The 16,685-nt window shown below is 49.8% G+C and overlaps 1 protein-coding gene across 4 annotated transcripts in view; it reads left to right on the top strand.

Annotated features, from left to right (window-relative positions):
* LOC119582832 (leucine-rich repeat flightless-interacting protein 2-like) overlaps positions 1-16,685 on the top strand; it is a 67,511-nt gene that overhangs the window by 18,890 nt on the left and 31,936 nt on the right. For 3 of the 4 annotated variants that reach the window (XM_037931298.1, XM_037931301.1, XM_037931299.1), the window contains exon 1: positions 3,172-3,284. The exons of the other annotated variant lie outside the window; for it this stretch is intronic. The gene's annotated coding sequence lies outside the window, so the exon portion shown is untranslated. Of the gene's footprint in view, positions 1-3,171; positions 3,285-16,685 lie in introns of those variants that run through there. 4 annotated transcript variants of the gene reach the window in all.

Below are 16,685 nucleotides of genomic sequence, written 5' to 3' on the forward strand. Positions count from 1 at the left end.
GAGAGGAGGAGGAGGAGGAAAGTGAGATAAGAGACAAGGGCTGATGACTGGAAAAGTGGCGAGGAGGGGACAGAGGAGAAGAGGGAGAGAAGAAGTGGGAAATAAGTAGAGGAAGAAGAAAGGCTGGAGAATGAGAGGATAGGAGGGGAGAGGAAACAGAAGGGGAGGAGACCGGGAGAGTGAGAGGTGGGGGGAGAGGGGGACCGGATGGGGCAAGGGGGGGAGGAAGGGAAGGAAGTGGGCCCTCAGGTGATGTCGTTAAGAGAGGGAGTGTCTGTTTTTTTTTTTTTTGTTTTTTTCTTCTTCAGTGTTTTGGTGCGTGTGTTTCCTCATATTTAATTTTATATATTGCATGCTATCGTGTTGATGTAGTGGAGGGAGGGGGGGGATAGGGGGATATGGGGGTGAGGGATCAGCGTCACGTTCTAATTATAACCAGTGACGCCATCTCCCTATTGCGTCTGTGCCTGTGTCTGTGCCTGCCGTGTCTCTGCAATGTGTGTGCAAGATTGAAATTGATATTACAACTGATGTTGCTACCGTTATTGTTTTATTATTGATATTGATATTGCTGTCGTCATATTTATTATTATCTATTACTGTTATTATTATTACCATTATCATTGGCATTATTATCGTTTTTTTCTTCGTATAGAAATGGCATTATATTCGCCTTACCGTTAGCGACGACAGGAAAAACCGAGGGAGCTGTCACCGGCAAATTTAATCGGCAGGGGACCAAAGAGCAGGGTGTTGGGGTGAAAACGGAAAGGGAATGGTGAAAGGGTGATGCAGGGGAAAGAAGGGAAGGGAAGGGAAAGGAGGGGGCGGGGGGGGGGTAAGCAGGAAGGAGGGAGGAAGAGGAGGGCGGGGTTCCTGGTGGCGGTTGGTGGTGAACTTTGAGTAGTGCATCCCCTCCCGACCCCTCCCCCCTCACCCACCCAACCCTTTCACGAGCTTGTCCTGCCCTCCTCCTCCTCCATTCCTCCACCTTCTCCCCCCCCCCTCCTCCTGCCCCTCCTTCCGTCTTGTCCTTCCTACTTTTCTCCCTCCTCCCTTCGGCCCCCTCCCTTCCTCCCTCAGCCTCCTCCATCCCTCCGTCTCAGTTCTCTCCTCGCTCCTCAGCTCTCCTCCCTCCCTTCTCAGTCTCTCCTCCATCCCTCCTCCTTTCTCATATTCTCTCCTTCCCTCCTCCTTCTTCCATCCTCCTTTCTCAGTTCCTCCCTCGCTCCCTCCTTGTCTCATCTTCTCTTCTTCCCCGTCTCCCTTCCTTCTTCCTTTCCTCCTTCCCTTCTCCTCTCCTCTGCTCTTTCCCTCCCTCTCCTTCCTCCTTCCCTCCCTCCCTCCCTCCCTTCCTCTGCCCCTTCCCTCCCTCCCTCCCTCCCTCCCTCCCTCCCTTCCCTCCCTCTGCCCCTTCCCTCCCTCTCTCCCATCGCTCCCCCTTTTCACTCACCATATCAAGACGTCCTCCACCTGCACCCGTCGAAGTGGTGGTGACGTCATCTCTTCCTTACCCCCATCCCCCCCCCTCTCGCCCTTCCATCCTGCAGCCTCCCTCCTCCCCAAAAGCTCATGCAAGTGGGAGTCCCTGAGTTTGCACAGCCTCTCCCTCCCCATCCCTGAAATCGAATTGGGAAAGCCTTTCGCTAGGCGGTCAGGGGGTACACGTGTATGTATTATATGTGTATTTATATATATATATATATATATATATATATATATATATATAATTTACATAATATACATAATATACATAATATACATATTATGCATACACACACACACACACACACACACACACACACACACACACACACACACACACACACACACACACACACACACACACACACACACACACACACACACCCATATACTATATATATATATATATATATATATCATATATATATATATATATATATATATATATATATATTTATATATATCATTATATATATATATATATATATATATATATATATTTATATATATATATATATATATATATATATATATATATATATATATACGTATATACATACACACACACCCTTGCACATACTTGTTTTGTGCGTGTGCGTGTGCGCGCGCTTTTGCGTTAACGTGTGTGAACAGGACCGTAGGAGAGGGAGGCGGATCCAGAGGGGGGTTACCTGCCTTGCCCCTCGTTCTGAAGGCGAGTTGATGTCACTGGTATTTTTAGAGGGGGGGGGGTCCTTCCGGGGTTGCGGTTGCAGGGGCGTGTAGGTGTGATGCGGGGCGTGCAGGTGCTTGGTGGGGGGTTGGGGGTGGGGGGGAGCTAATGTGGGTTATGCAGGTGTACGGCAGCTGGAGGTGTGTGCTCATAATAGATCGCGATGCCGATACTTTCTTTTTTTTGTATTTTATTTCATATCCTTTTTATACTGCCATTTTTTTTCTGTAAGGGGATAATTGTCCAGCCGGCATCACAGCGCTGTGATTTTGCTGTGATTCTGTACCTGATATAAGGTTGGGTTTTGTGCGACTTGTTTTTGTTTTTTGTTTTCTTTTTTATCATTGTTTTCTATTGCATTGTTTGTCAAATAATCGTGAGATTGATTCAGTAGCGCCTAGTTATGGATGTTGTTATTGTTCAGATGTTTTACATTATAAAAGGTTTTCGTTGTATTTCGTTTTTTTTTTCTTTCTTTCTTTTTTCTATCGCCGACAGTTACTGGTGTCATGTTGAATATTTACCTTGAAAAAAAAAAAACGCTTGATATAACGGTTTTATGATCCGGTTAAGAATCATTTGGTGTATATTGATGGTTCATTACAAAAGTTTAAAATTATAATAGTACTCGCTTATGGACCATCTGGATTTTCTCCGGTTATACGGCTACGCACGCGCAACCGCTCTCCAGATTCGTATTGTTTCAAGCGATCTAGTTTCGATTTGCTTTGCCTTCCGTCTGCAATGCTCAAGCAAGTTCTTCGGAATATCAATCCTCTCAGCCTTAACTGATAAGAAAAGAAAACGTCATAATTCCAAGGGGCCAGTGGCAAGAGTCTGTGCGATGTCGGGATGCCGCTCGGCCAATGGCGTATTTCCAGTACCGTGACGTCACAGCGGAGCGGGCCAATGGCAGCGGTGGAGAGAGCGGTGGGAGACACTTCCATCTTGCGCCGTGATAATGTTGACAGTCATGTGAGCGAGGTTGTGGTGAGGGTTTGTGTGGGTGTGCTCGGTGTTCGCATGTGAACTCGGTGCGCGTGCGTTATCAGTTTGATAAGATAACGAACTGCTGATACGGATCAATGTAAGAGAGAAAATATGCAGACCCGTTGTACGTCATTATAAGTGGATGTTGATATGAAACGAGTTCACAGCCAAGGATATATTTGCTCTGGTGATAAATTGAATAACGTACACACACACACACGTATATTATAGAGATGTGTGTGTCTATATATATATATATATATATATATATATATATATATATATATATATATTATATATATATATATATATATAGTATTTTATAATATATATATATATATATATATATATATATATATATATATATATATATATAACCATAGAAGAGTGAAATACCTGTATTTTTTATATGTTGTATTTCACAAACGCATTTTAAACACTATTCATAGAATTGTTAATTTTTGTGACTCAAAATTTTATACATTTTAGCAGTTTGTTTTTTGTTGGCATTATTTTGATGTTATTTTTAAAATGAAATTGCCAGTCTTTGAAGTGTGCAAAATTATATTATGCGTTGGTTTAGAGGAGGGACCTAAGAAAGCTGAGACGGAGATGCTGTGAGAGAGAAAGGGAGAGAATTAATGTTGGTATCTCGTAATTTAGAGATAAGGTGCTTTCCTGTCTTAGATAGCTTGGCTTCTACGCGTTCTAGATTTGGTCCCGCAGGTCGGTAAGTTTGTCAACCGTTGCTAAATTGTCTTGTGAGCGTTTTTTTTTTTGTTTTTGTTTTATTTTGCCGATGTTTCATTGCCGGTGCCCCTGGCTTTGGGTATCGCCACTTGAGGATTTTCGAGGATTTTCCTCTTGTTCCGGAGTACGAGATGTTATTGTGACTACTGCCATCATCACTGATTTTCTTAAGCTGTCACAGATATTATTTATTGCTCACAACAACCTTTTTTTTCTCGCCTCTAGGGTTTCCTCGGCTTTGTCTCGGGAGAGCTTGCGTCACACGGAGACACTCATATCATAGGGTATTTCCTGGGATTTCACCATTAGAGATTAACCTCTGCATTAGCGGATGTATCCAACTCTCCCAGGCTCGGACTGAGGGCATGGCACCTTTGGGGTGGCTTCTCCCTCCCAGCAGATAGATAGATAGATGTAGACGTATATAAATATGCATTTATGTGCATGATTGTGTGTGTGTGTGTTTGTGTGTGTGTGTGTGTGTGTGTGTGTGTGTGTGTGTGTGTGTGTATGTGTGTGGCTGTCTGTCTGTCGCGCACACTTACACGCGTGTATGCGAAAAATTGTTCTGTCCATATATATTACCTCCCTCCCAACCTCCGTATTACCTTTTCTCTCCATCGTCCCTCCTGCCGCATACCTTGCATGTTTCAGTCCGCACTCAGTGTTTTCTCTCCTCTTTTTTTTCCTTTTTTTCTCTTTCCCTCTCATGCAGCGCGGCTCCCCTCTCCCCTCCCTCCCCTCTCGCCCACTTACCCACGTCATGAGGGGAGGGGGAGAGCTGCAGGTGATACCGTTGCCTTCAAGTGTTGCAGAATCTTTCCATGAGAGAGAGACAGACAGACAAAAAGCAATGAAGAATTAAAGATCATGAAGTAGGAGGATAAGGGAGAGAGAAAAATGTAGATAGATAAATTGATGCCAGTCAGGTAACCGAGAAAAATAGAAAGATAGACGGAAGGGGAAAAGAAGGCATGGAAAGGAAAGAGACGGATGAACATATTGACGAAGGAACAAAAATGAATTATAAACGGGGACTAAAGAAGAATGAAGAGTGTGTGGGAAGAAGCTTCTATTTTCGTTTACTGATTATTGAAAATCATATGTTTATGTGTTCATTTGTATGTGGCATTCTTTATGCATGCAGCTTTCGATATTGGTTTTGTTTTATTTTTAGTGTTTTTAGTCATACGACGATCCGTTATGCGGTCGAGGAGGTTGAAACAAAGAGGAGAGGAAACGCTGGGTACGTGGGCACGGGAAGAGGCTGCACGGTCACCGGGGTCAAAGGTCAGAGGGCCAACTGGCGCAAGTCACTTCCCCTTGACCGCAGGCAGTGCGGGAGGGGGGGGGGAGGTTATAGTAACGGGAAGTGTGTTGTATTGTTTTTATTGGCGGCCACGGAGCTAAAGAGATGGGGCCCCCGATAGCGGTGGGGACAGATGGCGTGATAACGATCGCGAGAGAGTGAGAAGGTGACACCGGTGATGCTGTTAATTTAACGAAGGACGTTTGTAAACACCATTGCGGTTTTAAGCGCTGGGTGCCGTCAACCGAAGTCGATTCAGTATTGCACTGTTTTCAGCTAAGGTCGTTCTCGTGAGAATTATACTAAAGTTCAATTACACTGCGTTACTAAGTCGTGACGTTGCCGACTCTCGCGCCCTGACTTTCCCGTCCGTCCGTCCGTCCGTCCGTCCATCCGTCTCCGTCCGTTCGTGTGTCTCGGTGACCGCGATGCCGCCGACGGTGGTGATCTGGAAGGGCGGCGGCGACGGCGATTCCGCGACGGCACTTGGTTGCCAGGCGGGGAGCGAGAGAGGGGCGAGAGCACGAGGAGGAAAGGGAGAGGAGGGTTTAGGTAGGGGAGGGAGAAGGCAGATGGGGTTTGGGGTAGGGAAGGGGGAAGGGAGTACGGGCAGGAGAGAGAAGCAGGGCGTTTGGGTAGGAAAGATAATCGGGTTTGAGGAGAGCGATTGGGGAGTAAAAGAGAGAAGGGCGTAGGGAGGGATAGCGAGGCGGATGGTAGCTTAGATCGGGAAGCTATTGCGAACGACCTTTTTTTAAAATATGGGGTCGTGGTGTGGTGATGGGAGGGGGGGGGGTTAGGGGGAGCATGCGATTGTGACGGTAATTGTGGGTGTGACGGGGAAAGTAGTTGTGAGGAGCGACCTTAATTTAGGGCGGGGGGAGGGGGAGGGGGATGCGGGGGTGTGAGAGAGATGGGGGTAAAAGGGAATTTCAACACAATAGAACTTCACTTTTGTTGTTGCATGAAGAGGGGGTGATGGAGGGGGGGGGGGGGGCGTGCTTGCGGGGGAGGGGTAGAAGTGCGTTTGGGTGGGGGAATGGGGATGAGGGGGGGGCTTGGATATGTCTAGTTATGGAAGGGCATGTTGAGATTCTTAGGTCGGGCATAGTAGTTAAGAGGGGGAGAGAAGAGCGTGGGTGAGTCATGGTCGTGTTAAGTGGACGATACTAATATTTTTCGTATTTCTTTGCTCCCACCCCCATCTGTCAATCAATCTCTCACTCACACACACACACACACACACACACACACACACACACACACACACACACACACACACACACACACACACACACACACACACACTTTCTCCCTCCCTCCCCTCCCCTCCCCTCCCCTCCCCTCCCTCCCTCCCCCTCCCCTCCCTCCTCCCTCCCTCCCTCCCTCCCTCCTTCCCTCCTTCCCTCCTTCTCTCCTTACCTCCTTCTCTCCTTCCCCAACCCTCCCTTACGGATACTTATGGAAGTACAGACTTATAATAATAATAATAAAAAAAAAAGTATGTTTACATTTTGAGTAACCGCGTGTAAAGAGTTGAACTGAATTACACGACAGCGTTTCAGGATGTCTCAGCAGATGGATATGAATGTACTTCCGAGACAGACTTAACTACCGGAATAAACAATGAAGTGACGTCGTTTCGCGTGACGCACAATTTTTACGTTGGAGCGAATTTAAAAGGGAGGGGAAAAATCCGCTTTTGTTTGGGCAATCTCCGCGAGCCACAACCAGGGTGGAGTGAAGGAGGGCGAGGGTGTGGTGGAAGCGCGAGTGGGCGAGCGTTTGTTTAAAGGCATGGGTGATATAGGAGGTGGATCGGCCTGTAACTGGAGGAGACGTCAGGAGGTTCGGGTGGGAAGCAGCCGGAGCTGGGCCTCTCTTGACCCACTCGAGGGCCGCCGCACCTGCTTGCTCTCACGGCCGCTCTCCTGCGGGTTCTTCTTCTTCTTCTTCTTCCTCTGCTTCTAATTCTTGTTCTCCAAATGGTACTGATTATTCTTCTACAAGTATCGCTGCTAGTTTTTCCTTCTTCTTCTTTTTTTTCCTTCTTGTTTTCCCTTCCTTTCTCCTCCTCCTCTTCCTCCTCCTCTTTCTCCTTTTCCCTCTTCTCCTAATTCTCCTCTTCCTCCTTTCCTCTTCCTTTTCTCCTCCTCCTCTCCTCCTCCCTCTCTCCTCTTTCCCTTTTCCCTCCTCCTCCTCCTCCTCCTCCTCCTCCTCCTCTTCCTCCTCCTCTTCCTCCTCCTCTTCCTCCTCCTCCCAAATCTCGTCCACCTTCCTATCCTCTTCCACATCCGCCCTTACCTCTCGCTCGGGCTGTTTCCTCTCCGCCCACGCCCTCGGGATCTGGTCTTGGTTTTTTATTGACGATTTTTCTGCTTCCGCGTTTATTAATTTTTTGCTTTCGTTTTTTTTTTTATAATTCTTCTCATCTTCTTTACTTCTTCCCCTTGAGGTCGAGGAGTCATGGTGAACCACGACTTGTTGGGAGACCGTAAGCGGTAGAGGAGGGGGGGGGGGGCAAGCAGGCAAGCAGTGAGCCAACCCCGGGGCACCAAGACCGTTCTTTGGGACTCTCTCTCTCTCTCTCTCTCTCTCTCTCTCTCTCTCTCTCTCTCTCTCTCTCTCTCTTCTCTCTCTCTCTCTCTCTCTCTCTCTCTCTCTCTCTCTCTCTCTCTCTCTCTCTCTCTCTCTCTCTCTCTCTCTCTCTCTCTCTCTCTCTCTCTCTCTCTCTCTGTCTGACCATCTGACTCTCTGTCCTTTTCCTTCTCTTTCCCTTCTCTCCCTCTCCTTCCTTCCCTTCCTTCCCTTTCCATTCTATCCCTTCCCCGTCCCTTCCCTTCCCTTTGCTATGCTTCACTTTCTCACCCCCTTTCCCTTCTCTCTCCCCCTCTTCCTCTCCCTCCTCTCCCCCTTCCCTTCCTCGCCGCCCCCCCCAACTTCCCTTTCTTCATGACTGCATGACGCTCCCCGAGTAGGAGGGGAAAGGAGGACAAGGAGGGGAGGGGGGGGGGGGGTTGCAGAAGGGTTTTTCATTTGCTATGAAAAAGAAAGAGGGAAGGATGTGAAGTCCCTCTTCCCCTGCGAAATCCGCTCTTCAGTCTTTTTTCTTTTCGTTTTTTCTCTCTTCCCTTTTTTTCCCCTCCGATTCTCTTTCTCCCCACTTGGATTCCTCCCCTTCTCCCTCCTAATTCTCCTCCTCCAACTCTTCCCCCCCCCCCCCACCTCCAGCTTTTTGTAGATTATTTGTGCATGTCGGAATGGAAGAGGCAGGGAGGAGGGGAGAGGGAGGGACAAAGCGATAGAACAAAGCGAGAAGAGGGAAATGGGGTTCAGGAGGAGGAGGAGGAGGAGGAGGAGGAGGAGGAGGAGGAGGACGAGGACGAGCTTTCCAAAGAGAGGGAGGGAGGGAGGGAGGGGGGAGAACCTCAAGAGCTGCAACTACGGCTCAACTTGGGTGATGTTACTTGTGCATCCTCCTCTTGTTATGGCATAGCTGATGGCGAACGGGATATTGCAAGCGTTCCTCTCGCTGTCTGTTTATTTATCTTCTTTGCCTCATGTCTGATTGATTTGTCTTTTTTATATTGACACTCTTTTGTTGTTGTTGATTACTTGTTGCTGATAGATAGTAATTTTCGTCATGCGTTTTCTATTTGGTTTCATTTTTTCGTATTTTTCTGTCTTAATTTTTTTGTTGTTGTCTTCATTTTTTTTTTTCGAGTTTCTCTTTTATTTTACCAGTTTTTATGCCTTTTTGTCGTTTTGCCTTTCTCTTCAGCACAAGTTGGAATCCAGTAAGAAGAATGGGACAGAGAAAAGGCAAGAAGAAATCGTGGTGGGCGAAAAGAGACAAAGAGACAGAGAATGAGAACAAGCATGCGTATCGCAGCGTGGCACGTGTGCTCGCGGGCGCGTGCTTTGGCATAGGGGCGTGAAGTTTGACAGGTGGGGAGGGCGTGCGTGTTCTGGGACGTCGTGGGCGTGAGGGCGTTGCTGGGGTCACGTTGGAGAGCGGGCGGCGCAGGATCACCTTGAGGGGGACATCGTGCGTGAAGCGTGACCGCAGCGGAGACAAACGAATGCCGCAGTCCGGGTTGGAGTGTCAAGGCTGCGCGAAGGCGGGCGGCCGGGGTCGGAGATGAAGGGGGGGGGGGGGGTGAGAGGGAGACGTAAGACCGGCAGATAGCTTGATGGACAGGCAGACAGACAGACAGACAGACAAACAGACAGAAACGAAGGCATTAGTGTATGTTTGGAAAGAGAGAGTGAGTGAGTGAGTGAGAGAGTGAGAATCCGGATATATTTTGATTTGTTATGGTTGTCACGTAGTTTATCGACGTGTTGATTGCGTGTCCTTGGAAAACATAGCATTTTACTCTCCATTCTTAGCGTAGTAAGATAATCATATGTAAGGATTATGCATGGATATATATGTGTATATGTATGTATATACACAAATACATGTATGTATGTATGTATGTATGTATGCCAGATCTCAACATCGGGAGTGTCTGGCGTGGACATAAACAATCTGCCGGAGCCGGCCAGCAGCGGCTGAGACCAGCACTTCGTCTTTAAGCCAGACAGTTTAGCGTGGCGGAAGTGGGCAGCCGCGGCAGGAGCACGTGCATATGCGTCGGGCTGGTAGTTGGATGCGCATAACTCTGTGTGTGTGTGTGTGTGTGTGTGTGTGTGTGTGTGTGTGTGTGTGTGTGTGTGTGTGTGTGTGTGTGTGTGTGTGTGTGTGTGTGTGTGTGTGTGTGTGTGTGTGTGTGTGACTGGGAGAGGGAGGGAGAAAGAGAGAAAGTAGAAGAAAGAGGAGGAGAAGAGAAAGAGGGAGAGAGGGAGTGTGTGTGATTGTGCGCATATATGGCCAGGTATAATCACAATACCGTTACTAACCAGATGAAGAGACCGAGGCTTTGTTCAACCTTTGATGAGGATCCTTGATGTGTCTTACCTTTTTACTGTTTGTTTTTATAGCTGGACAGTGGCAGGGAAGACGTTCGAAGTCTTACGTGTTGGAATTACTTGTGCTTTCGTGTGCATGTGTGCATGCGCGTGTGCTCGACAGAGTTTATGTCTGCTCGAATGTGTGCTGTAAATAGCAACACACTTGTAACGGAATTGCTAACCGATACACAAGTGTTCAGGCGAAGTGGAGGGAGGAGTATTTGGAGGAAGGGAAAGTGACTGATGGTGTGCGAGACAGAAAGGGACAGAGAGAAAGAGACAGACAGACAGACGGACAGACAGACAGACAGAGCCAGACAAACAGACCGACCGACCGAGAATCGACCTTACACCGCGTACGTTCGGTGCAGTCAGTGCCAGGTGTACTGCGGCATTTAACGCATATCTGGATCGGGAGGAGGGTGCCACCGAGGCGAGATGGAGGAGCTCATGACCCCAGGCGGCAGGAGGCGGGCGGAGGGAGGGAAGGCTGATAGCTGGCACTCGACGGGATGGACGAGGAGTGGCGCAGACTGACCCGAGGATCCGCTTGCGAAGGGCGGGGGGAGGGGTGCATGTGGGGTGGAAGGTTCTCATTTGTTGTTTTCCGCATGACATTCTCTCTGTCTGTCTGTCTGTCTATTTGTCTGTCTCGCCTCTCTGCTCTTCTCCCCTCCCATCTTCCTCTCTCCTTCTTTCTCCTCCCTTCTTGTCTCACCTCCTCTTTCCTCATCTCTCCTCTCTCCTCCTCTCTCCCTCCTCCTCTCTCCTCCTCTCACCTCCTTTCTCCCCCTCGCTCCTCTTCTCTCATGTCCGCGTCCCCACCCACGATCACAACCAACGCCACTTGTATCCCGGGCGGATATTTTGACAAGTGATAACTCGAGTGTGTAATGAACTCGTCCCGGGGAGACACAGAGCCGCCAGATATAGCGCTGAGCTGAGAGGCGTCTTTCCTTGCCTTGCTGGCCTGGCCTTGGGGAGAGAGGGGAGGGGGGGGGGAAATGAGAGAAGGGTGGGAAGGAAAGTGGAGGAGAGGGAGAGAGGGAAGGGGAAAGGGAAAGAGGGAAAGAGAGGGGGAGAGGGAGAGGGAAAAGGAGAGAGAGAGAGGGAGAGGGAAAAGGAGAGAGAGAGAGAGAGGGAAAGGGAAATGGAAAGAGAGAGAGAGAGAGAGAGAGAGAGAGAGAGAGAGAGAGAGAGAGAGAGAGAGGAATAGAAAGGGAGTAAGAGGGCAGCCGAGGGCGATGAAGGAGAGAGAAGGGAAGTTAATTTGGAGGGTCAGAGAGGGGAAAACACCTTGGCGTGAGCGGCACTCGAGGGGAGGTGGCTGCGGTATTGATATTTCGTGTTGCCATGCCGAAAGGGGAGAGAGACACCCAGAAAGAGAAGGAGAGAAAGAGAGGGGGTGACAGAGGAAGGGATGTAGAGAAGAAAGCACAAATACAGATAGAGTGAGATTCCTTGGATGGTGAGAGGAAGAGAGGGCGGGAGAGAGAGGAAGAGCTAGGATCAGTCAGCCCCCCCCCCCCCCCCCCGGTCCAGATAGCGCTCCCTGGCCCCTTGTGAGCGTGATGGAAGTTCCTGGAAGCTCTTTCGTACAACAGGAGGGGGGGGGGGGGGGGGGCACGTGCAGCGCGGCGGGCGGGCGGATGTTGCTATGGCGACGCGTGCTGGCTGTTTCGGACGTTGACGAAGGCGATGCTGGCGCTGTGTGTCACGGCCGTCATGAGCGACCGTTTCCGACGGCCGTGGCGGAGACGAGGGCGGCGCATGTGGGGCGGCGGCGGCGGCATTGACGGCATGGCGAGGCGGACGAATTAGCCCGGCGGATGTGCGGAGGGAGACAATGCTTTGTATGAGCGGAAATCCTGTTTTTATTTGCCTCCCTTTTTAGTTCGATGGCGCGTGGGCTAGGGCAGGGCGCACGACCTTCTTTCCCTTCCCCTCACCCTTCCCCCTTCCTTTTTTCTTCTTCTTCTTCTCCCTTCTCCTCACCCCCTTCTCCTTTCCTTGCTCTGCTCCATCTTATCGTACTCTGCCATACTTTATCTTATTCGGTTTTAAATTTCCCCTCGCTTTCCCACCACCTTCACCTTCACTCCTTTCTTTGTTCTTTCCTCATCTTTCCTTCCCTACCTTCTCCTACCCCCTTACCTTCCTTCCGTCCTTTCCCTTCTTTTCCCTTACCTTATATCACTTTACCTTAGCTTTCCGTGCCTTATCTCCCCCTCCCCCCTTTCCCTCCCCTCCCATATATTCTTTCCTCGCCTTCCCTCTCCCCCAGCTCTTCTCTCCCGTCCCCCACTCACCCATCCCCTCCCATACCTTCCCCTCCTTCTCCCACCCCACTCATCCCCTCCCATACCTTTCTCCCCCCTCCCCCACCCCTTCTGTCCAGTGAAGTCAAGCGCATCCATGCAATAGCTCCTCGCGTCGTATGGAAATGTGCTTAGCCATGGCCATTTCTCCTCCAGGTGATTGCTTCGCGGTAGAACAGAATCGATTTATTTTCACCCTTAGCTGCATCCTGCTTCTCCTTATTTCCCCACCTCATAATCGTATGTGTTGTTTCTTTTCCTGCATTGTATTTAGGAGTTTGTCATGTTAAGTATATATTTAGCACATTGGGTGTGTGTTTGTGGGTGTTAGGGAAAGCTGTAACATTGCAAAGTTAAAGGTGGAGGTGCTGTGAGTTGTCACAGATCTTCATGTGGGAGACTACATTGTGCCTCACACGCCCCTCCCCCCTCCCTTCTAGGCTGACCTGCATCGTGTCTCTGTATCCTGGTGTGTGTATGTGTGCGTGTGCGAGAGAGAGAGAGAGAGAGAGGAGAGAGAGAGAGAGAGAGAGAGAGAGAGAGAGAGAGAGAGAGAGAGAGAGAGAGAGAAGGAGGATGAGTCACTGTGTGTATCTTGGTGAGGATGTGTATGTGTGTGTGAATTTCAATTAATGTAAGTGCGAAGGCCCTGCGGCAACAGCGTGACGTCACTTGCTAGGCCGGTCTTGAGTGGACGCAGAAGGAAGGGGCGTAGGAGAGGGTAAGGGAAGGGACGAGGCGGGAGGGAGGGAGGTAGGGAAGTAGGTATACGACCGTCTAGGAACCGACGGCGTCCTCAAGGTCGGCTCAAGGTCAGGGCGGAAGCTACGAGAAGGTCCACCTATTTTGTTTTGCTATCGCGTTGGGAGGGGCAGGGGTTGAGGGAGTTAGATCTTTAGCGCGGTGAAATTACATGCTTAAAAACCCGGGTCTTGTTCAGCGGGAACAGCCTTCTGCCTTGTTCGCAGGAGGTAGGTGCATGGGTGGAGGGGGAAGGCGGGGCGGTCATTAAGGCCTGCAAGTGCCTTAATTAAGACCTTAATGAGGGAAGGGTGGAAGGCACTGTTGGTTGCAGAAAACCTTACCTTGCTTGGGTCCTGTTTGTTTGTTTTCCTCTTGGCAGCCATCCCGTATACCGGTGGGGGAGGGAGGGGTCTGTCGTGGGAGCGAGGTGGAAGGGAAGTGAAAAGATAACAAAGTAATAGTAAAAGAGCGAGAGCGAGAGCGAGAGCGAGAGCGGGAAGCCCAGCGTAGCGGCGGGAGAGGGGAGGTGAGGGATTGCACTGGGTATCCTGGTGTGATGCAACGCGACCCAAGAGCCTTATACCTCTCTCCCCTCTCTTTGCCCCCCCCCCCCTCCCCTGTCCTCCTTCTCCTCTCTGCTTTCCCGTGAACTAAAATAAGGCAGTCGTGCCGCTGGTGGTGATGGTGATGCTGGCGGTAGCATAAAGAATCGGAGATGACGAAGGATGCGGCCCTGGGGCCTCTGCACGGCGAGCGTCAGAGTTGTGAATCCCCCCGCGGCGAGGAAGGAGTCGGGGAAGATGGGGACGCTTGCGGTCATTTTTGCGTGCGTCCGTCGGCACAAGGAGGTGGGCTGGAGATGGCGATGGGGCTGGAGTTTGCGGGCGGGCGGTCGTAGCGGACGGTTCGTGTGGGGAAGGGTGGGAAAGGGGCGTTTGAGGGGAGGGGGTGGTATCCGGGTAACCCTATCCGCAATCCTGTGGCAGTCGGGGTTCTCTCCTACCTCCCCACCTCCCCTCGCTCTACCCCACGCACACGCATATCAAACACATCTCACACAAGTAGGATGTGTATCAGCAGCATGCACAGAATCGCCTTTTGCAAGCATACAGCCTAACTAATTCTCTCTCTCTCTCTCTCTCTCTCTCTCTCTCTCTCTCTCTCTCTCTCTCTCTCTCTCTCTCTCTCTCTCTCTCTCTCTCTCTCTCTCTCTCTCTCTCTCCCCCCCTCCCTCCCTCTGTGTGTGTGTGTGTGTGTGTGTGTGTGTGTGTGTGTGTGTGTTTTGTATGTATGTATGTATGTATGTATGTATGTATGTATGTACACAACACCACACACCACACACACACACACACACACACACACACACACACACACACACACACACAATATATATATATATATATATATATATATATATATATATATATATTTATATTATGCATATTTATTTATTTATTCGTGTATTTATTTATAACCAGCAGTTTATTTATATATTTATAATTTACACACACACACACACACACACACACACACACACACACACACACACACACACACACACACACACACACACACACACACACACACACACACACACACACACACACACACACAGATATATATATAATATATATAATATATTATATATAATATATATATATAATATATATATATAATATATTATATATAATATATATATTATATATATAATATATGTATTTATATTATGTATATTTATTTATTTATCCGTGTATTTATTTATAACCTGCCATGCGTAGAAAAGGAGAGTGGGTACCAAATGAGAATGAGGATTGATATGTTCTAAATTTACCATTCCACCCTCTCCTCCTCCTCCTCCTCCTCCTCCTCCTCCTCCTCCTCCTCCTCCGAGATAGGATGGCGATAAGGAGCGGATGCTCACCTTTAGTTAAGTGTTGTTCCCCTGCCGAATCGCGGAGCCCCATGGCCGAGAGGAGGCGGGGAGGAAGGACGATGTAGGCCTACCCTATATTTTGTTATTTCAATGTATATCTTTATGTCTAACTGTCCTATCTATCTATTTGTCTTTATATATTGCTTTAGCATTTTCTGATTTCTATCGCTGGCTTTCTTGTTCTGGAAGTGTGTTTGTAGAGCGCTACGAACTTGGGCACACCTTCCCAGGAGGAGGAAGACTTTGATGAGATGGGGAGGCTGGACCGGGGCAGGGGGGGGGAGCGGCGGCAGAGGAAGCCCGACCTACATAGCCCCGGTGCCGTGCGTTTCGACACTGCTGCTCGCCCTCGTGGATCGAGCGATATTGATAAAGGGAGGAGTAGAGGGGGGCGAATAATCATCGAGTGAAAGGGCAGAGAGCGAATAATTGGACTGATGCAAGTGGGGAAAGAGCCGGCGGGCGAATCCAGGTAGCCGAGAGAGGCGGGAAGGTCGTCGGGGCGAGCGGCGTAATGAAGAGCGGGATCGGGTTCTTAGCAGGAGGAGTCCGCCGGGTCGCGTCGAGGTCACGAAGGTCATCGCGGCTCGGTTTTCAATATAGCTAAGTGTGGCTGGGCTCTCAAGGGGAGCATTCCGCCGCCCAGCGCAGCCCAGCGCCTCTCCCCTCTCCTCTTGCCTTCTCCTCGTCCCCTCGGCCCCATCTCCCTCCGCACCTCTTAACGCTCCCTCTTGTGTTCCTCCCACCTTCCCTTTTCCCTTATTCTGTATGCCATTCTCTCTTCTCTGTTTCGATAGAGGAGAGTGGAGAGGGGGGGTGGAGAGGGGGTCGTGAGTGAATAAGTTAGGTAAGCGGAAGCCCCCCTTCCCCTCCAGTAACCCATTACCCCAGGTGAAAGCAGAGGCTAATGGGTGTGCGCGGCGCCCTTTTTGTTGTATGGCCCTTGGTAATTAGTTGGTGACCTGTATCGGACGTGACGGATAGAGGTGCGACAGCGGCGGCATCCGGGAGCCTCCTCCGCCCCTTCTCCGGTGGCGTGGTCGCGTGCTGCGAACTGCTGCATGGCGTGACGACCATGCGGGGAGGCTTTTAATGCTGCTATTTTTTTTTCTTCCTTTGACGGGTGGCCAGGGGGTTGCTTAGGATTATGTCTTGCTGTATTTGGACAGGATAGTTGTGCATGGTGCATGTGATGTTGCAGGTAATATAGGTGGCCCTCACACGACTGGTAGCAGGAGGTGGTGCAGGTTGAATATTTAGTTATGTTCAGAAGGACGTAGCTGCCTACCCGACGTGCTTCCTCATGCAACGCAAATCGTATACTCGCACCGTATTGATTTCGCCCCTCTGCACCACCTGCCTGCTTGCCAACACGCAGGCACGCATGTATGATACACGCAGGTATGCACACCCGTATGCAAACGAATGTGCTTGAGTGCACGCGCAGTAACGCCGGGTGGATTGCGGGGGGGGGGGGGGGTTGCC

The sequence above is a fragment of the Penaeus monodon genome, chromosome 16 (assembly GCF_015228065.2).
Source record: "Penaeus monodon isolate SGIC_2016 chromosome 16, NSTDA_Pmon_1, whole genome shotgun sequence".
NCBI classification, from domain to species: Eukaryota; Metazoa; Arthropoda; class Malacostraca; order Decapoda; family Penaeidae; genus Penaeus; species Penaeus monodon.